The sequence below is a fragment of the Cryptomeria japonica genome, chromosome 5, assembly GCF_030272615.1.
Source record: "Cryptomeria japonica chromosome 5, Sugi_1.0, whole genome shotgun sequence".
NCBI classification, from domain to species: domain Eukaryota; kingdom Viridiplantae; phylum Streptophyta; class Pinopsida; order Cupressales; family Cupressaceae; genus Cryptomeria; species Cryptomeria japonica.
Genome location: NC_081409.1, coordinates 761,846,271 through 761,866,558, shown reverse-complemented (window position 1 = coordinate 761,866,558; position 20,288 = coordinate 761,846,271).

Sequence of the window (20,288 nt, the reverse complement as noted above, 5' to 3'; positions counted from 1 at the left end):
AGATTGGCCAGTAGATCCGCTGCCTTATTGCCTTCCTGATATATGTGTGAGGTTTTGAAATTTGTCACTTCATTAATTATATTTCGATAGTCCTTGATCAGGCTGGCAATCATCCAACTAGGATTTGTGCATCCACTCAGGCAGTTGACAGTGTTTAACAAGTCAGACTCCAACCACACTTTAGTAAACCCCTCTCTTTTAGCATGTGTAACCCAATATAGGCAGCACTGGCTTCTGCATAGTGGTTAGTCTGGGAGCCCAGGGGGAGCACCACCATGAAAACTAGCAGACAAGAGTGATTCCTAGCCACTCCCCCGCACCCAGCTGGCCCAGGATTTCCTTTAGCTGCCCCATCCACATTGATTTTGATCCATCCCATAGGGGGAGAATGCCATATAACATTTTTTCTGCATTGCTTGGTTTTGTCGACTGGGTTTGCAATATTCCAATCAATTTGCCACTGATTGATATTATCCCAATCCTCCTGGAGAGTAGGGATGGGGGAGTGATTCTTTCTATTGGGGTAGGAGTGGAGAAAGTTCTCTTTGATAGCATTGTGAATTCTAGTAGCCACAACAAAAGGAGGAGTTTCCAAATCCCTGAAGACTCTATTGTTTCTTTCTTTCTAGATGCCCAAGGAAATATGAGGAAGAGATAAATTCCAGACAACACCTACGACCTGATTATTAGAAGGGAATTTCCATTCAAACCACATTTGTTGGGTAGAAACAGGGAAGACCTAGGCAATCTCCCAAATGTTAAGGAAGTGATTCCAGATATCTTTGGCATAGGCGCAATGCAGCAGTAGATGGCCAACATTTTCCTCCACCTCTTTATAGAGAAAACATCTATTAGAGAGAGAAATACTTCTTCTGCAAAGATTATGAATGGTAGAGATCTTTCCCTGCATAAAAAACCAGAAAAAGATGTTAATTTTAGGAATTAGGAGTTTGTTCCAAATACCCACCCAATAGGGGGGCAGAAGGATCTTGAGATGAACTTATAGGCATCAACAACTTTGAACTTCCCAGAAGAGGAGAAGTTCCAGAACACTTCATCCTCCCCTTGAGAGTGGGGAATGTGGATATAATTCAACCAAGGTTGCATAGGTCTCAAATCATTATTAACAGAAGAGAGGTCTAGCTAGTCTCCATTTATAATGTAATCAGCCACCCAGGCACCAATTTTTCTAAGGCATAATTATTTATAGGCAGGAGCCCAAATAGAGTCCGATAGGGGGCCATCACTAGTCCACCAGTCATCCCAAAGCCTGATTTTGGTACTATTACCTAGCATCCATTTGCAACCATGCAAGATAACTTTGGAGAAGCCAAAGAAATTCCTCCAGAAATTAGAAACCGTGTTGAGGAGATCATAAGTTTCCAGAGTGTTTTGGATATCAGGAATATGGTACTTAAGTTTGAATATATCAGTCCATTCATTATTCTCCTTAAGACATCTCCATAGCTGCTTGGACATCATGACTTTATTGAAATCTCTCACATCACAGCTTTATTAAAGTCTCTCAAATTCCAGATATACAGACCTCCCATGGGATTGGGCAAGGAAACTTGATTCCAAGCCACAAGGTGTAATCTATTTTTGGATTCACTTCCAGTCCATAATTTTTATTTATTTTTAATTCTTTCCAATTTATCTACGATTTTGACTAGGATTCTGAATAGACTCATAACATAAAGAGGGAGGTTTAGAAGTGAGGCTTTGAGTAAGTAGAGCTTACCATCTTGGCTTAGTAAGGTGCCTTTCCATCAAGCCAATTTCTTCTAGAATTTTTCTATAAGATTTTCCCAAAAAGAGTCAGAAGCCGGGCCCTGGCAAAGGGGAAGGCCCAGATAGGAATCAGGGAAAGTTCCAATATTGCAGCCAATAATTGAGGCAATCTTAACTTTCCTGTGCTTAGGGTGTTAAAGAAGAAGATGGAGCTTTTAGCCAAGCTAATTTTTTGTCCCGAGTCATGTTCATATATATTCAAAGTCATTTTAAAATTCTTGGCTTCTTTGATCGAACCTTCCCCATCAAGAGAGTATCGTCAACAAATTGCTGGTGAGAGTAAGTGGGGGCCTAAGACGAGGGTCGGAGGCCCATAATGTTTCCATTTCTAACCTCCCTCTAAATTATTCTACTAAGAGTTTCACTCATCAAAATGAAAAGGAAAGGAGATAGAGGATCCCCTTGTCGTATGCCCCTAGACCCAGAGAAAAAACCAGAGGTAGATCCATTAATCAACACAAAGAATTTCGGGTTGGAAACACATTGCTAAATATTCTGGATGAAGTTATCTCCAAATCCAAAGGCCCTATGGATTCTAAGGAGAAAGCACCAATTAACTCTATCAAAAGCTTTCAACAGGTCAAGTTTCAGGAGAAAACCCAACTTTTTATTAATTGAAAGGGAATGAATGTTCTCATGAACCACAATAGCAGAATCTGGGATCTACCTCCTAGGCACAAACCCATTTTGATGTTTAGAGATTAAAGAGGGGATGAAACTCTTAATCCTAAGTACAAGAATCTTGGTGAAGATTTTATAAATAGAGTTGCAAAGGCTAATAGGTCTAAAATCTTGAAAAGAGAAGGCATCAAATTTCTTAGGGATAAGGACCATGAAGGTGGCATTCAGTTCCTTCAGGAGAGAGTGGGATCCAAAAAATTCTTGAGCAAAAGTGACCACATCAAAGCTGATAATTTGCCAAAAATTTTGAAAGAAAAAAAGAGGGAAACCATCAGGTCCGGGGACCTTGTTACCTTCAAAAGAGATCCTATAAGAATTTGTTAATTGAGAAGGTGGGGGAACATTGTAATAAATTTCTTTGAATTTTGAAGTGTAAAGATGTTTAGAATAGATGAAAGGATTAGTATATGAAGAAGGAATATCTTGTGGTGGATATTTTCCTTTCTTTCATCATGCATATCCTCTTTGGTTGATTGAGAGGGCATATCCTTATCATCTAAGGCCTCATATTTACTTAACATTATGTGGAGAGAGAGATCATGAATGAAATGCATAACATCATCCTCTCTACAAATGTTTTGATGATTAAGATAGGCTCTGTAGTGTCCTTCCTAGACTCACATTTTGATTTATGCTTTGATGTACTTATCTAGACTTATGATTGATGTTTTGATAATATTCGATTGACACTTATGATATTATTTAGACTCTAGATGATTATTGATCATGATGGATATTTGATATGACTCATGATGTTGGATGATTTATATGATCGATGATACATCTTGGATTATCTAATGGATGGATTTACATTGGATGGATTATATGCATTTGATGTTCCTATGTGAACTATATGATTCATGATGTTATAATAGTTCTAACCCCTATTTCATGATTATGGTTTCATCCAATGCATTGATGTTGTTATTGTGCGACTCTGTTCATGAAAGGGGCGATGCCTTATCACTCATTGTGAGTATGATACAGTATTGTGATTCTCTTTTCACTTGCATGTTTATCATGATGTACATGTTGTATCATTTTTAGTGGTGGATGCAGGATTGCAGGTACTGAACATCAACTCCACTTGGTCTCACAAGTCTGAGCATGTCCTATCCCAATGGAAAATTGTCAAGGATTGCATGTGTTTCCCTCTCATACTCTAGGCTTAGTTGTTCACCTTGTCAATCATGTTGTGGTGTAACTGGTGGTTAGAGTCTTTTGTCGATGTTGACGCCTTTGTCAGGTCGCTTGAGGTGATGTGAGTGTGTGCTTATTATTTAAACAATACTTCAATCAATGTGATTTATTAATATTATTTTAATTTATTATATAATATGGGTATTCAATTATTTGGATTATTTATTGAGGCTTGATTAATGTTATTGAGTTTGGTTTATTTAATTTATTAATTTATTGTTTAGATTTTTTTTTTGATTTATTGTTCAATTTATTTATTTGATTTAATTGATTGGTATTAATTATTTATTGATTTATTAATTATTAAATGATTATGTTTTATTATTTATATGATTTTTATATTTTTTGTATTAAGTATCATATAATGGCATTACAGTGTTCAAAAGACCAGGCTGGAAAACCCACAACCATCAATCAGATTAGACTCTCAGTATAAAAAAACCATGGCTAGTAGACCCATAGCCCCTAATATATGTCCATTACGTACAGGTTACGGATGAAACATATAGTTAATACAAAATATATCCCAAATATTACAAAACAAACAGCAATGGAGGCCCATTATAGCAGCATTATCCAAGGAATAGGTTACAACTAGCAACAAAGGAAGGAAGAGTTGGGATTAGTATTATCTCTCGGGGGGGAGCCATGTAGTCCATCCCCAATCGCCATCACACCACACCTGAACATGTCCCTTGATGAAATGGTCTCAAAAAGGATGGGTAGGCATGCCTTCTAGTTCTGTCTAAATGAAGTCTTCTCTCTTCTATCTTGCCTCCATCTCCTGCATAAATTTCATCAATGTCTTCTCAAAGTGTGTCTTATTACTTTCCATTCGGTCCTAGGTAGACCCATGAAACAACTCCCTGATAAAGACATGTGTTGTACCATCATTCAACCATCTCTCAAATTTGCCTTCATCTAGGCAAAGAACCACTATGACCTGCATAGAAACAAGGTACAAAATGAGTTTCCTAAGAGACTTAGTGACGTATCTACCCATGCCAATAAACACATCATCATTCCTAGATTTCCAAATGATCCAAAGAATTTCCAAGGAGAGAACGGACCAAAAGAGATTAGCACATTTCTCGCCACCTTTAATATAACCAAGGACAACCTCATCAACAGTAAGACCTTTAGTATCTATTTTAAGACCAAACAATTTCCACACCTCTTTAGCAAAGTGACACTCAAAAAAGATGTGCGGCACAGAATCAGGGAGACGACACAATTTACACAAAAGTGGGGTTCCATTATTGTCTCTGAGAGGGAGCTTGTGAAGCAAAAGTTTCCAAGCAAAGAATTTCTTTTTTGGTTCAGGAAGAGCAGACCACAATCTCAAGAGAGTAGAGTACCATTTTTTAGAGTCCCAAGAAAGGTTCTAGACATTATTGAGATGAGAAAGGATATCTTTCGAGTCAGAAAGGGAAGAGTAGACAAGTTTAGCTTTCATTAGTGGGAGGGGAGAGCTATCGACCCAACATAGGGAAGAGATAGGGGAGAGCGAAGGAGGGGAAGAAGAGGATAGGATGGGATCCAGCATAGACTTGAGGATATTGTAGGTTCTGGCTTGGGAGATGGGGAGGTTGAAGTCCGAACTAAGATCATTCCAAGAAATCAAAGAACCATCTTTCAAGATGTGTTCAAAAGTAACAAGGCCCAAGTTGTGCTATTTCAAGGTAGAGCACCCTTGAAGGTAGGCCAGTTGCTTCCCATTATGCATAATATTTCACCATATAGATCTGCCCAAGTTGAGAGAGCCCTTATTATCAATAATGCCATTGTTACTAATAAATTGTTTTACATGTTTCCAAGCCCTCCATATGGACTTAAAGACCTCTGAGCCAGCAAGAGAGATCTCAAAATTTCCAACAATCAAGTCCCACATGGGCAAGTTTCTCCATTTATTTGCTTTTTAAGGGAGGGAGTACTATATATTGTGTCTAATAAGAATTTTCCAAGGTTCATTGCCATCAAGGGCCTTGAAAATCCATTTGGCCACCAAGGCAATGCCATGAATTTTGAGGTCTTTGAGTCCCATGCCCCGCTACATCTTAGTTTAACACACCAATCCCATTTTACATCATGTTGTTTCCTATTCCCCTTCCCATCCAACCATAGGAATTTCCTGATTTATTTTTTAAGATAGTTGAACTGATAGTTATTGAATAGCTAGGTTGAGAAGCAATAAATATTGTATGACGACGCGATTTTTTGACAGACCTAAAACTGACCTACCAAGGAGAGGTAATTTCTATTCCATTTATTCAGTTTCTTATCCACCTTATTCCTGAACCACTCCCACATTTCTTTCAGATTCGGGGAGATAGAGAAAGGGATACCCAAATATCTAGTGATTAGGTTCGGTCCTCCCCATTTCAGATCAAATTTAGAAAGCCAGTTAGGGGGGGAATCAATCCATCCTAGCAAGGTTGATTTATGGAGAGTGATTTTTCTACCTGAAGCCCTGCAAAATATGTCAATGTTGTGCAGCAGGGAGGATAGATTCTCCACTTCCAAGACAAACATGATAATATATAGCATCAATAGCCAACACAAATAAGGTTAGGGAAAGTGGGCAGCCCTATCTTATTGACCTTGAAAGAACAATATTATCAGATTTGATTCCATTTACATCAACTACAACATTGGCCTCACAAAATAAGGTTTGAACCATCCTACAGAAAGTCTCCGAGGACCCTAGACTCACCAGCATCTGAATTATAAAGCTCCACTCTATCCTATCATATGCCTTTTCAAAATCAATCAATCAACATGGCCCCATTTTCCCCCGATTCCTTGGCCCACTCGAGTGATTCCCAGCAGGTGATCAAATTTTCAAGGATATATCTACCTTTAACAAAGCTAGTTTGACTAGGACTGATTATCTTTGGGAGAACTTTAACCAACCTATTAGACATCACTTCAGCCAAAATCTTATAGGAGACATTTAACAATGTGATAGGCCTCTAGTTCTTTAGTAATGACTTGTCTCTCTCGTTAGGGATGAGCTTTATCACTCCTTGATTAATTTTTTTGCCGAGAGTTATTTGTTTAATAGCTACCGGATATAGGCAATGTAGGTCATCAATAATCCACCTTATATTCTTCTTGTAAAATTCCATAGGAAAGCCATCCGATCCAGGGGATCTGTCATTGCCCATAGAGGAGATGGCCTTTCCAATTTATTCTTTTGAGATGGGACTCCCTACAATATTGATGTCCTCCTCATTAAGCTTAGGTGGGATCAATTCCTTAATGAGCACCCTGGCAGCCCTATGTTCATCATTTACATCTTCTGCGGTGAATAGACTTTGGTAGAACTAAGTGAATCACTTGAGGATCTCTTCTAGGTCGGTAATGTGGGTATTATTTTTCCAAATAGCACTAATGCTCTCTTTTGCCTCTTTGGCCTTAAGCATTTGGAAGAAAAATTTTGAGCCCTTGTCCCCTGAATCCAACCAATTCAATTTAGCCCTAGTTTTTAACCCTCTGACCTTCTCATTCTGAATTTTCCTAAGCTGGCTCTTCATAGACACCAAGGTGTTAGTAAGCCTTTCATCATTAGGAGAGTTCTGCAGGTTCATCTCTACATTACATAAATCTTCCTGTAGAAGCCTCTCTACTCTCCTGGCATCCTTGGCTTTCTTTTTCCCTACTATTTGACAGAGGGTAGTCCAACTTTTAATGTTCAAATTCCATTTGTCAATACTAGAGAGTTGGTGCTGCCCTTTCAAATTAAATAGTCTGATGAAGGCTAGGGCAGAGTAGAGATCCTCATCCTCCAAGAGCGTAGTGTTTAAAATAAAGGAAGAAGGTCTTGTAAAGGGGGGGTGACCAGAGGAGGAGAGATCAATACCCATTATTATAGGGTGATGGTCTGATAGTGTGTAAGGGGAGACAGAGTATTGATCCCCATGGTACCCTTTGCCAATATCAAAATGATTTATATTGAAGTAAAATTTGTCCAACCTATAATAGATTCTCTTATTAAGTTGTTGGTAATTACACCAAGTATACCACACTATATTCAGTTGGTATTTCCTTCTAGCAATAGGGGGAAAGAGATGGAGTTTATTAATCATTCTATCCAACTGAAACTTTTCCATCCCCTTCCATTCAAACCTGTTGCCTCCTTTTTTGTCATTTACATGTTCAATCATATTGAAATCACCCCCCACAATCCAAGGAATGTCCTCCAAACTAGCTAGCTAGTTCCAAAGTTCCCCCCTTTCTCTATAGTCATTAGAGGCATATACAGAAAAAATTCTAAACTTTTGGTCATCCAACTGAATAGAGACCCAGATGGCCCTAGCACAGGGGGATTGTCCCCAGTTAGTCACTTTGTTAGCCCATCTAGGACTAAGTAATATGGTTGTACCACCTTTACCCTTGGAATGGTTAGTAAACAAGGATGTAGCCTCTCTCCAAATACATTAGAGGATGATTTGCATAGTGAAGCCCATAGACATTAGCTCTTGGAGGAGACAATCCATGTCATTATGTCCATTGAGGAATCTCTTGATGATATATTTCCTATTAGGAGCCTCTAGGACTTTGATGTTCCACAAGATTGCTTTCCGCATGACTAAATTTGTTGGGTGGTGTCCATTTGGGATTTAAATCCCTCAAAACATTTGTGCCATTCCTCTTTATTTGTGATATTGTCAGTATCAAATGCAATAGAGGAACAAGGTCTACCTCTCTTTTTTCTTGCCTCAGATATCTGTTCAGGGCCAAGTGAGTCCTTCCTAGAGGAGCTATCTTTACTATTTTTGGGGTATCTATTCCTTCTGGATTTCCTATATTTGACCATAGTGAAACCCTCAAATTTTCCTACCGAGCCTTGCTCAGAATTAGGGGACCCAGGGGTAAGGGAGTCTATGTTGAGCCCATTGCCTTGAGTCATAGCCTGCTCTGCATTCAAGGCATTAATAGGGGTGGTAGAAGTACAGTAGGTACTACTATCAGGGTCTCGCACAGAGGCCTCTGGCCCATTGCATGCACCTAGAGGATCTACCAACACTAGTACATTTGGGTCTAATTTTCGACGGCTAATTGTCGGATTTGCGACGATACAACGTTGGAATTCTGACCAAATTTACCATCAAAAACTCATCATCGGGCTTTCCGACGATGTTATGAACTCCTCCAATGGTGGCTATATTTGCACCTCTGGCCACAAATTTTGGTGGATTTTTGTCAGAATTCCAACAGATGCTATGTTTTCTCCTCGACGACTGTCTGACATGGAAGTGATGTCGGATATACAACATCCTTGTCGGATGTTTCATTAGTTGTCGTCAGAATTGTGATGGCGAGAGATGATGTGGGTCAAACGGCTTTGTCATCAGTGCATGAAAGCATTGAACAAGTTCTACTTTTAAAAATTGCATATTAAAACATTTATTATTTATTTGATTCAGCGTTATTTACAAATAATTATTATCAATGATGTTTCCTTTCTCCAAGAATTGTCTAGGATCTTTCCATCAGATAATATGTAACATCGAATGACTAAATCTTTTCTTTACAAATGCTTATTTTATATAATTATTATCAGAGCATGAATTAAAATTTATATCTATACGGAAGAAGAACATACAAGCTGAAGAGTCATGTGCAAGCAAATATTGTAAAAGAAAGCAAGCAGACATTATCTTGAATGACATGGAAACAAGCTCATCAGCTGCCTAGAAGAGAGAAATTGGAGAAAAGTAGAGGAAAGTGTTAGAGGGTGAAAAATAGATAGAGAGTATGCAATACAAACAAACAATGTATGGAGTGTGTGATGTGACATCTCTAGTTTATGTCCAGAGGGACTAACTAGTTTTTTAGTTCCTATGAAACCTATTGGGCCACGCTTGGAGGAAATCAATGTGTTCATGCAAGGAGAACCTTTTTTCTATTATGAGAATGAATCTTTTGCACCGAAGGATATTTGGAAGTCAATATCCAAAAATTTCTATAGTGTGGAACCAGAGTTGGCAGACTTGAAGTAATTTTCAGCTTTCAGAAGACCAAGAGGTTATGTACACAATCTCGCAATAGAAGGTCAATTTCAAGCATTACCTCTCCCCCCCATGAATATTCAAGAAGCACTCCCTCAGATAAAGGACTATTGGCCTCCATGGGATCAAAGAAAAAAATTGAAGCATAGACTCTAGACGATGTGGTGGTGTCCTTCGTGAAGAACACTGCACTATAATTGAAAATTCATGAGGGAAATTGCAAGATAGTGAAGAGAAATACATTCTTGAAAAGTGGGAAGAATGGATCTTGGTTTGGGTGGGGACAATTCTGGTGGCTCCTCTAGAGGTTGACGAGATAGAAATCATATTAGGATTTGAAAATGATCACACTCATGGAACTTCGTGTGTGACTGATAGATTGCGCTATTTGGGTAATGCATTCCAAATAGATACAGTTGCATACCATTTATCTGTCTTGATTAAAGACTTTTATCCTGATGGCATTATATTAAAGTTCTTTCTCTTCTATCTGGTATTGGTGGAGAAGAGGTTGCTTTGCATTGACCTGACCTACCATCTATCGAAGAGGTCGATAGGTGATAGGTTAGGTCAATAGGTGGCATGTCAGGTCGATTCAAAGCAACCTCTTCTCCACCAATACTAGATAGAAGAGAAAGTACTTTAATTTAATGCCATCAAGATAAAAGGCTTTAATCAAGACAGATAAATAGTATGCAATTGTATCTATTTGGAATGCATTACCCAAATAGCACAATCGATCAGTCGCACACGAAGTTCCATGAGTGTTATCTTTTTGATATCTTAATATGATTTCTATCTCGTCAACCTCTAGAGGAGCCACCTAACTTGGCCCCACCCAAACCAAGATCCATTCTTCCCACTTTTCAAGAATGTATTTCTCTTCACTATCTTGCAGTTTCCCTCGTGAATTTTCAATTATAGTGCAAAGTTCTTCACGAAGGACACCACCACATCATCTAGAGTCTATGCTTCAATTTTTTTCTTTGATCCCATGGAGGCTAATAGTCCTTTGTCTGAGAAAGTGCTTCCTGAATAGTCATGGGGGGGATAGGTAATGCTTTAAATTGCCCTTCTATTGGGAGATTGTGTATATAACCTCTTGGTCTTATGAAAGCTAAAAATTACTTTGAGTCCACTAACTCTGGTTCCACACTATAGAAATTTTTACATATTGACTACCAAATATCCTTCGGTGAAAAAGTAGCATTCTTATAATAGAAAAAAGGTGCTCCTTGCATGAACACATTGATTTCCTCCGAGCGTGGCCCAATAGGTTTCTCAAGAACTCCAAAACCAGTTAGTCCCTCTGGAAATAAATTAGAGACATCACATCACACACTCCAGACATTATTTGTTTGTATTGCATACTCTTTATCTATTTATCACCCTTTAACACTTTCGTCTGCTTCTCTCCAATTGCTCTCTTCTAGGCAGCTGATGAGCTTGTTTCCATGTCATTCAAGATAATGCCTGCTTTCTTTCTTTTACAAAACATGCTTGCACATGACTCTTCAACTTGTATGTTCTGCTTCCGTACAAATATAAATTTTAATTCATGCTTAGATAATAATTAAATAAAATAAGCATTTGTAAAGAAAACATATAGTCATTCGATGTTACATATTATCTGATGGAAAGATCCTAAACAATTCTTGGAGAAAGGAAACATCATTGATAAACTTTTTTGCAAATAACACCGAATCAAATAAATAATAAATGTTTCATGCAATTTTTAAAAGTAGAACTCATTCAATGCTTTCATGCACTGATGGCAAAGCCATCTGACCCACACCATTATCCATAATAGAACAAATCAATATAATAGGCTATTATAAAGAATATATATACAAAAATATGAAAGAACATTAAATTACCATTACAAACCCATAAACCATTAAATAGTGAAAATAGATATAAATTTGTAAATGTCTCCCTACAAACACCACAACCATTACCAAAACAAAAAAAATTCTTACTCGCAAAAACTAAGTAGCTAGTGAGTTGCAATTCTACAACATCTCTCAGATGATCAAACCATTTCTTAATTTTGTTCTTCTGATTAGTCAATGGATTTAGTTGCATGCACAAGTTTTCTATTTGAAGCCTTTCATTTCCCTATATTTGAGACTTAATAAAATTCTAGTGAGTAGGAAATTCATTCAAGAGTTACGTGTGAAGAATTTGGCAAAGTAAATGATGACAATCAAGCTCAAATTTTATCTGTCTTGAAAGCCTTTTATCCTGATGGCATTAAATTAAAGTTCTTTCTTTATTTTCTGGTGATCTCTAGAGAAGAGGTTGCTTTGCATCGACCTGGGATACATTTAACTTGTGTTGTATCTATGGAAATACGTACCATATGTCAATGCAATGCAACCTCTGCTCCAACAATACCAGATAGAAGAAAAAGTACTTTAATTTAATGCCATCAGGATAAAATGCTTTCAAGACATATATTAGGTATAAAAGGAAGCCTACCCTGTCATTTGAAGGGGTCTACCTACAATTCAAGTGATCTCTTAATTATAAAATCAATTCAATTCCAAGTGAACAAGCAATCAAGAATCGAAGGAGAATTTAAGTTGGTGCAGGTGCATTTGGAAGATCAAAGGACTCAATGAAGCCATTAAAGACTTTTGAAGGTCTTAGGAGTGAAGAGCCAATCAATTATGATGTCTTAAGGTCCATTATGGCCTTTAATGATGAAAATTGTAATAAGTTTGTAATTTGTCGTAAAGGGCCTGGTAAGGACTTTAGGACCAACAAAAAGATGTAATAGGAATTTATGGCTTAGGGAGTCTACAAGAGTTTAGGAAAGTTCAATAAATCATTTCATGACCTTGTGTGTCAGCAATTAAGAGCTTTTGATCAAATGGTTGATGTAATGCTTTGTACGGTAGAGAATGCTGGTGTACGAACTAGGACAAGCAATAACAGCAAATTTTTGTTTTCTTGAAATTTTTTGGTGTTTTGGCTCATGGTAACTTTGTCTTGAGTGTGTATTCAAATTCCTAATGCATTGGAGAGACCTTAAACATCTTATTTGTAGGGAAGATGCACTGATAATCCATTTGTCTCAGACTTTAGACTAGTTGCATTGACTATTGTAACAGATTTGTGCAATTTGGCATTTGATTTGGTTGTTTTAAAATGAGAATGGTCATTCCATGAATGTAAAAGGCCTAATATTCATGAGATGGAACTCCTCTAACATGTACAATAAATGACTGATAGGTTGATTTACAGATTGGGTGGAGAACCGGGGGTGCTTACCAAAACAACGAATGTAAGAGTGGAGAAATTGCTTGCTAAGGACAAGTAGTAGCAAATCTGCCTTAAGGATGGGGTACATTTTATGATTAAAGTGTTTAGAAATTTCAAATGAAAGGTGAATCCATCATCATTTGTATGGTATAGTGTTTGGAAGAGGGGTATATGAGAAACTCTACTTTTAAGGGTTTGTGAGAGGCTAAATAAGGGATTTTGCATCTAAGAAGGTTAAAACTTGTAAATAATTGCATTTACTTAGTTTTGAATCATATACTTTCCAAAGAAACCTTTTGATAGTAGATTTTGTGTACCATCCTAATCTAAAAAGCATTCATTTTGACTACATCAGATAGTCATTGCTAAAATCAGTTTAAAGTATATTCATTTAGGGTCCGTTCATGAAATATTCTCAACTTACACATCATAAAAGGATCTTAAAATATTCATTGTTTATAATGATAATAATTTTGTTGTTCCATACACCTTCCTTTACTATTTTAAAAATATCATCGACCAAAATATTGTGCAGTAGTAGTATGGAGTGCATTTCATCTATTTTATGCCTAAATATTTCATCATACCACTTTCTTTTCAAAGGCAACTGATTGATTGTGTTGTTTGGGTAATGCATTCCAAATAGACACAGTTGCATACCATTTATCTATCTTGATTAAATAATTTTATCCTGATGGCATTAAATTAAAGTTCTTTCTCTATTTTCTAGTGATCTTTGGAGCAGAGGTTGCTTTGCATCGACCTGGGATACATTTAACTTGTGTTGTATCTGCGGAAGTATGTATCCTAGGACGATGCAATGCAACCTCTGCTCCACCAATACTAGATAGAAGAGAAAGTACTTTAATTTAAAGTCATCAGGATAAAATTATTTCAAGACATATATTAGGTATAAAAGGAAGCCTACCCTGTCATTTGAAGGGGTTTACCTACAATTCAAGTGATCTCTTAATTATAAAATCAATTCAATTTCAAGTGAACAGGCAATCAAGCATTCATCAAGAATTGAAGGAGAAATCAAGTTAATAAAGATATTTAATAGAGGAGATATCCAATAAAGATATCATCTTTTAAATTAAGAAATGGGTAGGAGATTAAGAATACAAACCTTCCATATTGCACACTTCAAGGTATATTCAAATTACAAGTTACATTTATAGGGTTTGTCCTATTCGAGCTAGCGACTATTTCAACACATTCTAACACATGTATCTATTTCTATACAATAATTAGTAGTAGCTACATAGACTAGCATGGTACATAAGTTCTTTTCTAATAGTGCCCTTCATATGCAATTCTTTCAAGATTATTTAGTTGTATCTACCTTCTTAGGTTATGCAAATGGAGATTAGATTAGGTTATGTATCTACTTTCTTGCTATGTAATTCTTGTTGTGTTTAATAAATTTTATCCCTTTGGTGAAAAAAAAGGAGGTTGATGATAAATATCTATGTTGTCTATTAGTTGATTCCCATGACAATAAGTGGTTAATGCTGATACAAAGTAACATTAACAAGAAAATTTGATGACAATCTAATACACATTAGTGTTGAACTTACCCCTCTCTCATATAACCCTATGTTGGCTAGGCCCCACAATAATTAGAAGATCCTAATTACTACTGTCCTAAACCATTGCATTGACCGTCACAATTTCACAGTGAGTTGAGTTAATTAGTCAATTAGTGAGCTTGGGAAAGAGTTTGGTATTGAGTTAGGTGTTGGTGGAAGGTTTAAGGAGGCACACTATCATCATAATTAATGTTAGAGAGTGTTGTGTGAAGAAGAATGGCCACAAAAGGAGTGACTATCTGAAGTGCTTGAGACTATCACAAAAAGTGAGTGTTGCAATAGTGAATCTTCCTTTGACCTTTGTGTGTTTGGGAGGGTAAAGACCCATGGTGGTATATGTTGAGTGGTTGGGAGGGTAAAGACCCACATATCAAATATCTACTTTGACATCCTAGGATGGTGTCCACCTACTCTAAAACCTTATGGGCACTCTCTGTCTGATACTAACATATATGTAACATGTGCCTCTCATATAACCCTATGTTGGCTAGGCCCCACCATAATTAAAAGATCTTAACTACTAAAAACACTAGATTCTCCCCCAAAAGGTTGTTGAGTCATAAAAGGCCTATCTTGATAGCCCTATAGTCTCTCATACCTAAAATATCCTTGTGTCGATGATGGTCAAATGTGACTACCCTATGGCCCCTACTATGCTCTAGACCTTTGTCCCTAATATTGATACTATTGGTTTTTTCCTTGTAAATCATATAGTAAGTATAAATTATCCTTTGAAGGATGGGGAGGCCTATGGACACTTTAGTCCCTTCATCAAGGTTACAAAATTCTCTCATGCCTCTTGTGTCCTCCCATGTACCTCCTTTTCCATAAGAGACATTGCCATAGAAACCCTAAAGTCATTTGGATTGGCCATGTGTAGGAAAACTGAAATTTTGGGCTTTCCACCCCTAATGAAATAATTGACAAGTAACTTGTCTTGAATGTAATATATAAACTACAAGAACTCCAAAAACTAACTCTTATGTTGAGCCACTATGAAACCTTATTATGTAAATTGTGAAACTCATCTATGCATCTCTCACAAAAATATTTTGAAATAGAACAAACTTTGAAGCACTCCAAAATGGTATCTGGAGAGGGTTTCCAATGTGAGTTGGTGTATTTTATCCTCCCAGTACCACAAGGTGGAATCAAGTCCTCTCAAAAATTGCATTGAAAATTATGCCTTTAGGTTGCTCACATATAGATGCAACCCAAAGCATAAGTCCAAGCTAAGTAACCAAGACTTATCCTCAACCCCATTTGTGGATCTTAAAAATGTAGAGGATTGGAGATGAAGCAACTCTTGAATATGATCCTTTGGCTCATCATAGGCTTTCTATAGTCTATACCTCTTTTATTTATGCATGATGAGGCTAGGTAATCTGTATTTATCAATATTCTATCTCCTCTATGTGTATTTCCTAAATTCAAGGCGAACTCCTAATAAGCTCCCAAGATGCAAGCATATGCTCCTCTACTACAAGTGGATCCTCATGGCTTGTGAGATTTGAGGTCCATACTCGAGATACTCATCTTGGTGAAAACTCTCAAAGTGATATGACCCTTCCTTCCATTTCCTACACCCTATTTTCTAACCCACACCTCATAACCTTTACCTTGGTTCCTATCTGTAGCATCATAAATTGTACGCACTTGCTAGGGTGGTACAATTTCACACCTAGTTTAGCACTCGCCTTGGCGCATTTTGCATTTTGCATTGCATTTCCCCTTTAGCACCTAATTAATTAAATTAATTAGGTCTAAGGTCCTATTTTATCATCTCCCATATCATAAAGTTGGGCCCTTTCATTAAAGTGTGCCCTTTTCATTTTATTCCTCCTATACATCATTTAATCAAAAACCCTAATTAGGTCCTATTTTGAACTTGGGGGCTTGGTTTTGGGGGTCAAAACATCTCGAAATCACCTGTAACTTCAGGATTCTCTCTAAAATCATCATATCCGATGACCCTGAAAATTTGGTGAAAAGTTGTCAGGACCATGGCGCCCGGAGAGGACCATGGTGCCCGGAGTGCAAATGGTCCCGGACATTTTTCCTGAAATTTTAGGAGCACGATCCAATCATAAAATAAAGCTTAACCCCAAGAAATTGGTGGGATATTCAATCTCTAGGTTGGCCAAAAGTTGAAATTAAGACCTAGGGTTTCATATATAAGAGCTCTCTTTCTTCATTTGAAAGGATTTGAATTTTTGCTTTCAAGGAACCTCATAGGCAGCGAAAGAGCAGATCTTTGAAGACTTCAACAACATTCAACATCCTTCCATCAAGCATTCATCAATCTCATTCATTTAGGGCTTGGGAGACATTGAAGAGCAATAGGAGATTACCGACTGAAGATTGGCTTGTACCCCTCCCTTGGGGTTGGGTATGATTTCATGTTGTTTTCATGTCTTTGCATAAGCTTCAATATATCCTTTATTCATGCTTTAGATCACTTTGCATCTTGATTTAGAGCATTTACATTATCATTTACAAGCAATTAGGGTTTACTTTCTAGGTTGCTCTAGTTTGCTTTCTTGCATTTAAGGACCTTGCACACACACTAGGTCTGCACACACAATACATTTTACAATACAACTTGGCTATTCATGGAGGTGGAAATCACCGAAGCAGGGGTTTGACTAAGGCAAAACCCTATATAGCCGCCCAAACACCTTTTCAGATATAAGTGCAAGTTTCGGGACTCGGACGACGCCGCAAGTTACAGATCTGGAAGAAGCAGACAGAGACCGAACTTCACACCAAATCTCAGAGAAAAAGACCAGGACAGGGGCGTGGGGCGCCCTGGTCCTGCCAGGATAGGGGCGCTGGGCGCCCTGGTCCTTCTGACAGCAGTTTTCAACATTTTTGATAGCTTTGCAAAACAACAGTTTCCGGAGTAGTTTCAGGGGCAGAATCAGGATAGTGGCGCCCACGCCCCCGTCCCGAACATTTTCAGTCAAATTTTAACTCAGGGTATGCATTTGCATTCTTGTCTTGTCCTTATGTTTACAGCTTTCCATTGTTTAAGTTCAATTCTGCAATCTTCTTATTAGTTCATACTTGCACTTTGGGGTTAGGGATTGAACTTGCATCATTTCATCTTTCAATTGCAACAAAGGAATAGAAATCCTAATACATAGCCCGTGGCTCTCTCTTCCACAAGAGGAATTAGCCAATTGTGTGATACCTCTAGGCTCTTTTGTATTCCACAAGTGTGTGGTTGAAAGTGAGATTAGGGCATGCTTGCTTAGTGTCACTTTTTCTCCCACACATTTTTGGTGAACCCGACATGAATCTATCATTGCTTCCTCTTGCATTGCATTTGTTAGATCTAGATCTAGATTTAGTGTGTTTTCATTTCATTTTCATTAAAAAGGAAAAAAAAAAGTGTGTTTCTTTGCATTGTGTGTTTAAATTTTATGCAATTTCAAAATGTCAGATTTTTAGTTGCAAGATGTTCATATTTGTGAGGATTATGATGAAGCTTTAGATGAATTTTTGAAACCTAAATATACCAAACCTTCATTTTACCAAAAACTCATAAACATTGTTACTATGCCATTTCGTTGTGATGAGAAAGATAAGTCAAATGATTCCTCTCAAGGGTACATTCCTATTAGCTCTTCCACTAAATCTAGTAACATGGTTGTTTTCAATGATCCCCTCTATGAAGAGATATCTCCTTTTGAATCAAAAGATAAACCTTTTAATAGATATGATCATGCTTTGTTGAATGATGCCCTTGATGCCTTTGTGTCTCCTAAAAAACACTCCCTTCATGAGGATTCTTTTGTGCAAGAAGATGACATTATCCCTACATTTCCTAGTGATGGCATTTCCTTTTCCAACAAAATTCCCACTAGAGATGATGAATTAATGATAAATGCTTACCCTTCTCCTAAAGTTTGTCTTACCCATAAGCATCCCTTAGAGAAAGAAGATGAAATAATAAGCAATTTCCTTAATTCTCTCTCCCCTAAAGATCATATTGAACATATTTTGAGGAAAGAGGATGAGTTTAACACATCTATTGATTCTCTCCCTCCTAAGGATGAGGAATTAATAAACAATGTTATCTCCTCTCCCGAAATTGACAATACTTCAAACATTCCTTTCAACAACCTCACTATTTGGGATGAACCATTAGAAGAAGGTATAGATTATTCTCTACCCCTAGCCAAAGGGGATGAAATCAAGATTGGAAACTCCCTTGATATTTTCTCCCCTTCCTTGAATCTCAATTATTCTCCCTCTAAAAATAAGGCATCTCCCTCTCCTCAACTTGGTTCTACTCATAAGGAAACCCTAGTTCAAAGCAAGATGGTTAACATCTCTTTCAAAGATCTCCCTCTCAAAAGTGAGACTTTAGAGAGTAATGTTGATCCTTCTCCTAGAGAGTTTATTCCCCATGTAGATCATTTGATGATAGATGATGATATGACCTTTCCTAGTATTACTCTTCCTACTAGAACATCAATGCCTATCCCTTGTCTCTCTCCTAAAATTGATTTAATCCGTGATGAGATTTTAGTGCAAGAGAAGATTATCAATAATTCTTCCAACACTTTTGTTCATTCCTCTAAACCATCCTCAATCAATTTGATACATGTGAATGAGACACCTAACAAACCTCTCTTCACTGTCCAAGGTGCTTGTCCTTCTCAAAATTCTCAACCTTTAAATAAGCCTATCTTAGTGGTTCAAGGTGGTTATGCTAATGATTCTTTTTGCACGCCTAAGAAACCTATTATTACTGTGCAAGGAGGTTATTCTTCTAAGAGCCCTTATGAGTATGCTAAGCAACTGACTAGAGAGAGTTATCATGCGGTTGCCCATACCTATAACACAAGAAACAATAGGCAACCTAATCCTCCTCCAGTTATCCCCACTTCGCTTCCTCCTTCCCAACCTATTCTTCCTCAAGCCCCTCATATTTCACAAGTTCTTGGTAAGGAATATGATCTCATAGAACAACTTAAAGCTACCCCTGCTAAGATATCCCTTTGGGATTTGATCCAATCTTCTTCTGTTCATCATGGAATGTTACAAGATGCCTTGAAAGATTTGAATGTTCCTCCACCTAATACATCTAGTAATATAGTGTCTTTGGTTAACTCTATGATGAATCCTAAAGCTCAAATTGTGTTTACCCAAGATGAGTTGCCTACTAGTGAAATTCAACAACAATATGATCCCTTGAAGATTGTGGTTATCATAAATGACACTGCTATAAGACGAACACTAGTAGATAATGGCTCTGGCCTTAATGTGTGTAGCATCAATCTATTGCATAAGATGAATGTGGATACATCCCTTATTGAGCCTGACTCTTGTCCCATTCGAGGCTTTGATAATGTGGCTAAGTCTTCATTAGGTATTATCACCTTACTCGTCACAGTGGGACCTATTACTTTGCCTACTCCTATCCATGTTATGTTGGGAAATCTAACATACAACTTGTTATTAGGGAGACCTTGGATTCATAGTATGCAAGCTGTCCCCTCTACATTGCATAGACAAGTTAAATTTATTTATAACAATAAGACATATACCTTGATAGGTGACACTAATCTCCAAGCTTGTTTGCAAACATCTAAGCCTTCCTCTTCTAGTAATGACTCTTTGAACAAGATACCTATGGATGAATCATTACCCTCTGATAATCAAAATTCTTTGGATGAGTCTAAAGCTCCTGAAGAAGATCCTTCTCGACTTGAATCTACACATGAAAAGGCTT